The sequence below is a fragment of the Acanthaster planci genome, linkage group LG20, assembly GCF_054643075.1.
Source record: "Acanthaster planci isolate LZ-2023a linkage group LG20, COTS_SCS, whole genome shotgun sequence".
Classification (NCBI taxonomy): Eukaryota; Metazoa; Echinodermata; class Asteroidea; order Valvatida; family Acanthasteridae; genus Acanthaster; species Acanthaster planci.
This window is the reverse complement of record NC_141796.1, coordinates 4,382,118-4,390,805: the sequence shown is the minus strand read 5'-3', so window position 1 is coordinate 4,390,805 and position 8,688 is coordinate 4,382,118. Positions and strand designations below refer to the sequence as shown.

The 8,688-nt window shown below is 39.7% G+C and overlaps 1 protein-coding gene across 8 annotated transcripts in view; it reads left to right on the top strand.

Moving 5' to 3' along the window:
• Positions 1 to 1,830: 1,830 nt before the first annotated feature.
• The window catches only part of LOC110986852 (battenin-like), a 97,358-nt gene continuing 90,500 nt past the window's right edge, over positions 1,831 to 8,688 (top strand). For 7 of the 8 annotated variants that reach the window (XR_015423569.1, XM_087130868.1, XM_022249110.2 and 4 more), the window contains exon 1: positions 1,856 to 1,993. The gene's annotated coding sequence lies outside the window, so the exon portion shown is untranslated. Of the gene's footprint in view, positions 1,994 to 8,688 lie in introns of all 8 variants that reach the window. The other variant, XM_087130869.1, reaches the window with a different exon arrangement.

The window sequence follows — 8,688 nt, the reverse complement described above, 5'->3', positions numbered from 1 at the left end:
AATACTCTTGAAAAATCACAACAGATGTCACCCTTGACTTAGAAACAAATGTCGCCAGTTATTGACTAGATAAAACCTCAGTGGTTTACCGTCTCCACCCAGTAGTAACCCACCAGGGTCCGTCTCCTCAAAGTGAGCATTACAAAGCCGGTCCGACTCAATCATTAACTGAAACAGAAAGGCGCAGTTTGGTGGTTTAAGTAAAACAAATTGATTACAACTATCCTTTAAATAAAGAAGTGCATTGTCCAAATGTATTTGGATTTAGAAGCAAGACTGATTGTCAATGAATATAGATTTTTTTATCAAATTGCACGATCCTCATCTATGGAATTTCACATGTTAGTGTTTATAACCAGCGTTTATGATCTCAAGGTCAAGATGTTTACTCCTAAGACCATGTCTCAAGGCCATGCAGTGTAAATACACTAGTACATAACAAATCATTACTTGAGTATAATCGGATTCGGTAGATATTTTCAATGGCAGTCTTTTCGTTATTTTATTAGTGTGATATAAAATCATGTATGTGACAAGTACAATAAATTCTGCTTGACATGTGCTCAAGATAATGCTCTATAGTGCCGACCACGCAGATCGAGCATGGAGAGGGGGGCCCAGGGTCCAACAGGTTTGGGCCAGTAATTGCACCTATACAAATGGCAGATGAAGTGTAGACATTGCAGCATATTCTATGTAACTTGTCTTTTATTCTGGTTTTTAAAAGATATTTCTAAATAAGCTTATAATGTTTCCTTTCAATTTAATTCTCTCACTTGTTTGGTCACACCGTGCTCGTACTGTAGGTTTCTAGTTTTCGTATCCTATTTAAAATATTTGGATTAATTTATTAGGGGTTCCGAACAGTCGATCCCTCACGAGTCAGTGTACTTCGGTCCAAATTACTGTACAAGTCATTAAGTAGTAATTAAGAAAGTTGAAGCAACTAAATATAATTGGTTTGTCATTATTTAAATCTTTGTCTTGTGAATGGTTTCTTGGAAGGACTCTTGATAATTTTTTTTAAGAACTTGTGACGGACTTAACAACAAGACTGGGAATTCCTCCTTTGACGATGTCGCAGTCTGTGTTTAAGTATTTTCTCGGGATCTCGTCATCTTCCCTGCCGACTTTCTTTCTTTTGGTGTGTGTAGACAGACAGACACAGACAGACAGACAGACCGAAAAATCAGACCGAAATAGCGCCGCCAGTTGATTCTCAGGAAAAGATTGGCCTCTTTTTTTTTCAATGTAATTCAAGATTATGGCCAGCAGATCACTTATCGTTTTAGTTTTATGGGGTTAGCCCGAATGTCTTAATCAGCTTTTCCCAATGATACCCCCAATGTAGTATTAAAACTCTGCGCTAAGCTCTAAACATAGCTACTCTCCTCTATCCAAAATAGGCCTACAATTTTGGGTGGGGGGTTGTGAAAGAAATATCCCGAACTGTAAACTATCAGTCCAAATTCAGGATTTATAGAAATATTTCGATGACCCCTCCTTGTTCGCGAAGGCGACGGCGACGGACAATGTCGTCTTTGAAGTAGTCTGTAACTGCTTCGTGTCACTAATTCATTGGAAAATTTACATTTAAAGAAATACAGAAATTAACATGTCGATGGCGTGAGTACGTGGCATCCTTTTCTCATTGAAAATAACACGGTGTTAATTAGCAAAGCTTTGAAAAATTGGGAGACGATTTATACCAACCAACCTGAAATTTGATTTGAACTGCTATTCTTAAAAACATTCAAAAAAATCGTTCAGTTTATCGTGGAAAAGAGTAACGCAAAGTGGAAAACTTTCTGCCTCCCTTAACTCCATGGAGTTTTGTTATTGACGTAAACCCGAATTTCGGGCTGAATCATGGGCTACCTTCAGCCTGGCGAGGAAGGTCATGCATTAAGGTAAGCCCGTGATTCAGCCCGCGATTATCCGCGCGATTCGGATTCACTCCAATAAATTTAAAAAAACACGGACACCACCAAAGGTAGGCCTACAAATTGCATATTGGTTGACGTCACACATTCATGAGCTACAATGTACAGTTGTCGCGTCCTTTACGCGCCGTTTTACTAATTTAGGCCTACCTGAGTACCTCACACCACAATTTCCCTCAAAAACCAAAGTCCTGCTCTCTTTTCTTTCTCACAGGAAGGAGGTCATCACCACTAACTTTAGTATATGTCATGTATGTAGGTAACTTGTTTCAAAGTAGGGGCCTACCTGAGAACTGCATGTATTATAGTAGCTTCATGTGCTGAGAACAGATAGACCCGTAAACTGTGGGGTCCGACATCTGCTCCTAGAACTGTGGGTTCTGACATCCGCTCCTCTCCCGTGAACAGTCGTGGGAGAGGAGCGGACGCTCTTGGGAGAGGAGCGGACGTCGGACCCCACAATTCTGGGGGTACCCGACAAATACTGGTACATGTAAGTATGATGGATGTACATGTGCATGTACTCCTCCGTCACGGGATCAGGTCAACACGGTCCCAAGCCAACTCAGACCCGAAGCCAACTCGGACCCACGACCAACTCGGACCCACGACCAACTGGGACCCACAACCTGACAACCAACTTGGACCCATAACTAACTCGGACTCGCCCAAAGTCAACTCGGACCCACCGAGCCTTATACTATTTTGGCAACTTTGTGATAATAAATGAAATGCGCAAAGCCTGACAGCCCCAGGAGCGAGGCTTTCGGCATGGATCCCAAGATATTCTTGCGGGTTTGCAAACCAAGACAATTTCTGCGCATTTCACCCTGACTTCAGTTCTTTTAAACTGTACACTAGATAATTATTTGGGACCTACACATACATGAGTAGTAGGGAGGGGTGAGTTAAAGATCAGCAGGGATTTTCACTCACCCACCCGCGCAGCAGGGACTTCCCCCAAACCCCTGTGACCCGGCTTCCCAAACCAGCTCTCGTGGAGCTCCGATCGCACAAAAGCGGGACTTCTCCGCGAGACTTTCCCCTGCTGGAAAAATAGCTCAACTCTGGGCACGCCGGGAAAAATTGAGATTAAATTAAAAAAAACAATATATAAAAGGTACGAAGACTCTGCCAAAATAACAGTGTCGCCTGGTATTATCAGACTTTAGGCAATTGAAAAAAATCGTTTCTGGCAGATTTTGCTAAATGATATGACATTCCATTATCGTCACCAATGTGCAAACAACACACAAAGTCGGAGCTCGTAAAGGTGATTCAAGCTAGCCAATGGCAATTTAGAATTCTCACTTGCCAGTCATATCGCGATTAAGGCATACATTAAGCCGCAAGCTATTGAAGAAGTTGACATTTGCAGAATTAGGCGATTCAGAGACAATTATAGAAATTGGGAACTGATACCTAATTTCTATGCAGACGATCTTATTCACTTTTTTGATTTTGATTTTGTTTTTTACAGAAAGTGTATCGAAGACGAGGCACTTGCCGAGTTTAAGGAAATCGGCTCTTGCAAATTAAGATTCAGTTCAAGATGGAAAAACTGGGAGCTGAAATTAAATTCGGTATTTTCACATTTACCAGTAAAAATAACGTGATCTTTTCTAAAAAGGAAATTAAAGAAGCGTTGAATCAGCAAATCGTGCAACATCTAGAAGACGTGGAAGCTCACGAGCAAAGAGGCTCGGGCTGGGTGTTTGATGAAGTGCACGCGTTTTATATCAACGTGGTGAAATTTAATCTGGTCGGCGCGACTTATATTCCACTACTGAAATATTTGAAAGATAAGAAAGCAATTCTCAACGTTCAAAATAAAGAAGATAAAGAGTGCATCCGTTGGGCATTGAGATCTGCTTTAAAATTATATTCAGACAATGTCAAGCACCAGTTAGAAACAAATCCAAAATACAAAATAAATAACGAGCGCACCTCGACTTACACTAAAGAAGACGGCTTAAATTTCAAAAATGTAAATTTTCTGATGCCAATTTTACAAATCCCGCATATTGAATCACAAAAATAATTTAGTCATTAATGTATTTGGCTATACCGAGAAAGAAGGCACTTACGTGCAAGACTAAACGCGAAAAAGAGCCCATTACTTTAGTTTATTTTACCAAAGGCGAAATAAGTCATTATTGCTGGATTAAACACTTTTCACGAGTTATGGGAGACGTTAATAAGCATAACGGTAAATCTTTTTGGAGTTTCAAATGCCTGTCACATTTTCAAACCGAAGAAAGACTCGCCAGACATCAAGAAGTCTACCAAGGAATTGACACAGCAGCATGCAAGGTCGAAATGCCCATCAAAGGCAAAAATATTCTAAAGTTTGAAAATTATAAAAATAAGCAAGATGCCCCTTTTATAATTTATGCGGAAAACCATAAGCCTTGTGGCTATTCTTACGCGGTCGTCAGGTGTGACGGCACGTGCACTGATTGCGAGACTTACAGAGGTCAAGACGCAGCAATTAAATTTGTGCAATCGCTTTCCAGAGAAGTCGGCAAAATTAACGAAACATTTGAAAATCCAAAGCCACTAAAATGGTCGCGCGAGTTACAAAAAATCTACGAAAATTGCAATTGGTGTTGGATCTGCGAAAAGCTTATCAGCAAAACTAAAATGCCAGTGCCCGATTCCAAACGAGCCAAAAACAAAGGACGAAAACCTGCCTTTAATTCAGTCAATGAATCCAATGGTTTCAGAGAATTGCTCTGTATGACTTGCGTAAAGCCAATCAACAAATTTCGCTAGGTCAGAGATCACTGTCACATCACAGGCAAATACCAAGGCCCCGGCACGCCAGTTGTAATTCAAAGTTAAGAGTCTAACCCTATCAAACGCCCATTCCAGTGATTTTACACAACTTGGAAAAATAGGACGTGCTTCTAATTATGCAAGGCACACAAGCGTTTAACGGCGGTAAAATTAAAGTCATTGCTAAAAATACTGAAAATTATATATCGTTCAGCTTTGATCAAGTCAGGTTTCTAGACTTATTTCATTTCATGGCTGCGGCACTCAATCAACTGGTTAAAAATTGATCTCGAGAAGATTTTAACTTACTTTGGAAAAGCTTTCCAGAAAACACGGATTTATTATTTGAAAAAGGCATTTACCCTGACGAATGTATCGAGTCGTTTAATAAATTTGAAGAATTACAACTACCGTCACAAGCCGCTTTTACAGCTCGTTGAGGCAGGCGTCTATTACCGATGAAGAATATGATCGGGCTAAAAATGTGTGGAAAATGTTTAACTGACGTAATCTCTGAGACTACCACGATCTATACGTCAAGATGGACGTACTGTTACTAGTGGGCGTATTTGAGAACTTCCGTAAAGTGTGTAAAATAAATTACGGCCTCAACCTGGCGAATTATTATACATCACAGGAATTATCTTGGGATGCATTACTAAAACACTCCAGCATTGAGTTGGAACTGTTGACAAATATCGACAAGCATCTGTTCTTTGAACGAGCCAAACGCGGCGGTATTTTGAGCGTGGGTGCAAAGCGTTACGCCAAAGCTAATAATCCCGAATTAAAAGATTACGACCCAAATAAACTGCCATCGCATATCATGTATTTAGACGCGAATAATTGATATGGTTGGGCCACGAGTCAGCCTTTACCCTTTAAACATTTCAGGTGGATTCAAGACGTGACCAAATTTACTCCAGAGTTCATCTCGAAAATTTATCCAAGAGCATCCAAAGGTTATATACTTGAGGTGATGTTAGATTATCCCTGACACACGATTAACACAACGACTTCCCACTGGCACCAGAAAATATATCTATTCCAAATGAATGGCTATCAGAATATCAAAAAAATTTAATATCCCACGGTGAGTGAATTACCTTGATAGATAAACTCGTGTCGACTTTAAACACTAAAAATAAATACGTTGTTCATTATCGCACTTTACAGAAATATTTAGAACTCGGTCTAGAATTAAAACAGGTGCATTGTGTCATGTCTTTTAACCAGGAGCCTTGGATGAAAAGTTACATCGATAAAAATACCGAGCTACGCAAATTAGCTAAGTCCGATTTTGAGAAAGACTTCTTCAAATTGATGAATAACTCGGTTTTTGGTAAGACTATGGAAAACGCGTGTTATCGGATAAACGGCCATTTATTGAGAAACTTGACATCGAAGCTAACTTTTAAACCAAATTACAAAATCACTACGCAGTTTAAGGAATGTGATCTCTCGTTTGTCAAGATGTATCGCATAAAAAAGCAGTTGAATAAACCCATTTACTGCGGCGTGAGCGTGCTTGACTTATCCAAAACTTTAATGTATGATTTCTATTACAATACGTTAAAATCTGATTTTAGTTCAAATGTCTGCCTATTATACACTGAAACGGATTCTTTATTTGTCCAAATTCAAACCGACAATTTAAACAAGTACTTACGCAAAAAGAGTAAATTATTTGACTTTAGTAATTATATACATCCTGTATAATTATATACATCCTTTGCGATTGTCATTGGCAAAATGACAGATGAATTTGGCGGCCAAACAATTTCAGAGGTCATTTGCATACGTCCGAAAATATACTCAATTTAAACGGACCGGCAAAATTTGAAAAAGGCTAAAGGCATGACGAGAGTCGTAACTGAAAAACGGTCGTCGCACGAGGCGTATAAAAGTTGCCTATTTGAACGGATGCAACATTTTAATAAGCAGCAATTATTTAGATCAGATAAACGTTTCATATTCACCGTGTTGCAAAATAAATTAAGCCTCTCGCCGTTAGATACGAATTATTATTAAACAGCATTAAAACTTTAGCTCACGGGCATTATTTAGCTGGTGGTAATTCTGTATCATCAGGTACAACTTGAAACTCTTCTTTGACAAAATTCCTATCTGGCCCATTTAATAAATAATAGAAAGTGGGCTCCGTTTTCACACGCCTGCCCGCGCTCGTGTAAATTGGCTCATGCGTTTGTCAATTTGATAAATGTCCACAGACCAAACAGGATCTTTAGCCCTTCTGACGGTGCCGCTCTCTTGCTTGCCAGGGTAATATAAATATCTAACTAATACATGTACGTCTGGCAGTAATTCACGTGCTGTGCTTCTTTCAGGCGCCACAGGCGTTTGCTGTACTTGGCCCAATTTTACGACGTTTGCAGGCTCTTTGTCGATTTATCGATTTTTTTCCTCATTTAGGGATTTTATGACTTGAGGCAAGTGTTTTACCCACTGCACGTTACGAACACCCACGTTTAACATTTCTTGCGCGTATTGATGGCCGAATAACCTTTCGGCTAAAGTCCGATTAAATTGTTCAACTATTCCCTGCGACCTATGAATGCCCGGTTCGCCTAGTTGGATTTCTACTTTATTTTTCATCATCAACTTTTTAAACTCGCCTTTAAATTCTGATCCCGAGTCTACCATTATAAATTTAGGCCAGGTCAGTGGCGATCGGTCGTAAATTTTCTTAACGGCTTCTAACATTTCCTCGGCCGTTTTACTGGTCAGTGGCTCGGCTTCTTTATAACGAGAACCAACATCTATGAAGCATAAAGTGTATTTAAAATTTTTACGGTTCACACGATCCCAGGGCAAATATAAAAGGTCTAATTGATGCGCTTCATTTGGGGCTACAAATTCCGATTGTAACGTCATTGGCCTGGGTATGTAATCTGGCACGGGTAAATAAATTTGGCAAATAGCCTGTGTTTTAACCAGGATCGCAGGGTCGATTTGTCTGCGCCCCTTTTTGCGCCAAATGATCGACAGAGCTTTCACCTCGCCAGTAGCCTCGAGGACTGTAAAATAATTTTGAAAATTCTTTTTCCAAGTTAACTAAAGCGATACGCCAAAAAATCTACCAGAGCAGTCCTGGATATAATCCAGATAAATTCGTGAATTTGTTGATCCTCGGATGGTACGTAAAAATCTGATAATTTAGGTTCTGGTGGTAAGGGCATAATCTGTTTACTCGTCAATTCTGCATAGGCCCATAATGCTTTGTCCATATTTACAAATGTTTGCTGGCTCGCGCATTCTTGCCGCATTGGCTCGTTTAAAAAGTCTAACATATGAACTTGGTTTTGCTCCCAAGATTCTTTTGCTTGCGCCAGTTGCTCTAGCGCAAGGTCGTGACATACTTCGTCTTTTTTACTCTTTGATAAACTGCTAAATAAAAAAAATTGCTCTCCGTGAACGCTAACACATTCACAATCGCTCCTCCTACCATCTTTAAAGCACTCGCCATTTTTTAAAACATAATTTGAAATTGAATTGCGAAATTAAAAATCAACTGGCAGAAATCCAAGCCGACCAAGTGAATATTGAATGCATGCTGCGCAAGATACGCACGGATATCGATCATTGTGCACCGACATGCTTCCAGAGATTCAAAATGAAACGTTTAGAAAGCGAAATAAATTAATGGAATACGAAGATCTATTTTTCGCAGCCGGCGTATCGTTTATTGCGTTTTCCTTTCTGTTTAAAATTTTAACGTAAATTAAAAATAGTATATATTAAGAAAATGTCGCAACAGTACACTAAAAGACTAAACCCGAGTCGCAGACTCAAAGCGCCTCCCGCGATTAAGGGCTGAAGACATGAAGTAACCATCACACAATCCGAGCACAATCACCGCGGGTCACATGTTAAACGTAAAATTCCCCGCCTTAGGCATTGACGACGTAAACGTTCTGGGTATTGCAAAATTGGCTTTTAAATTAGA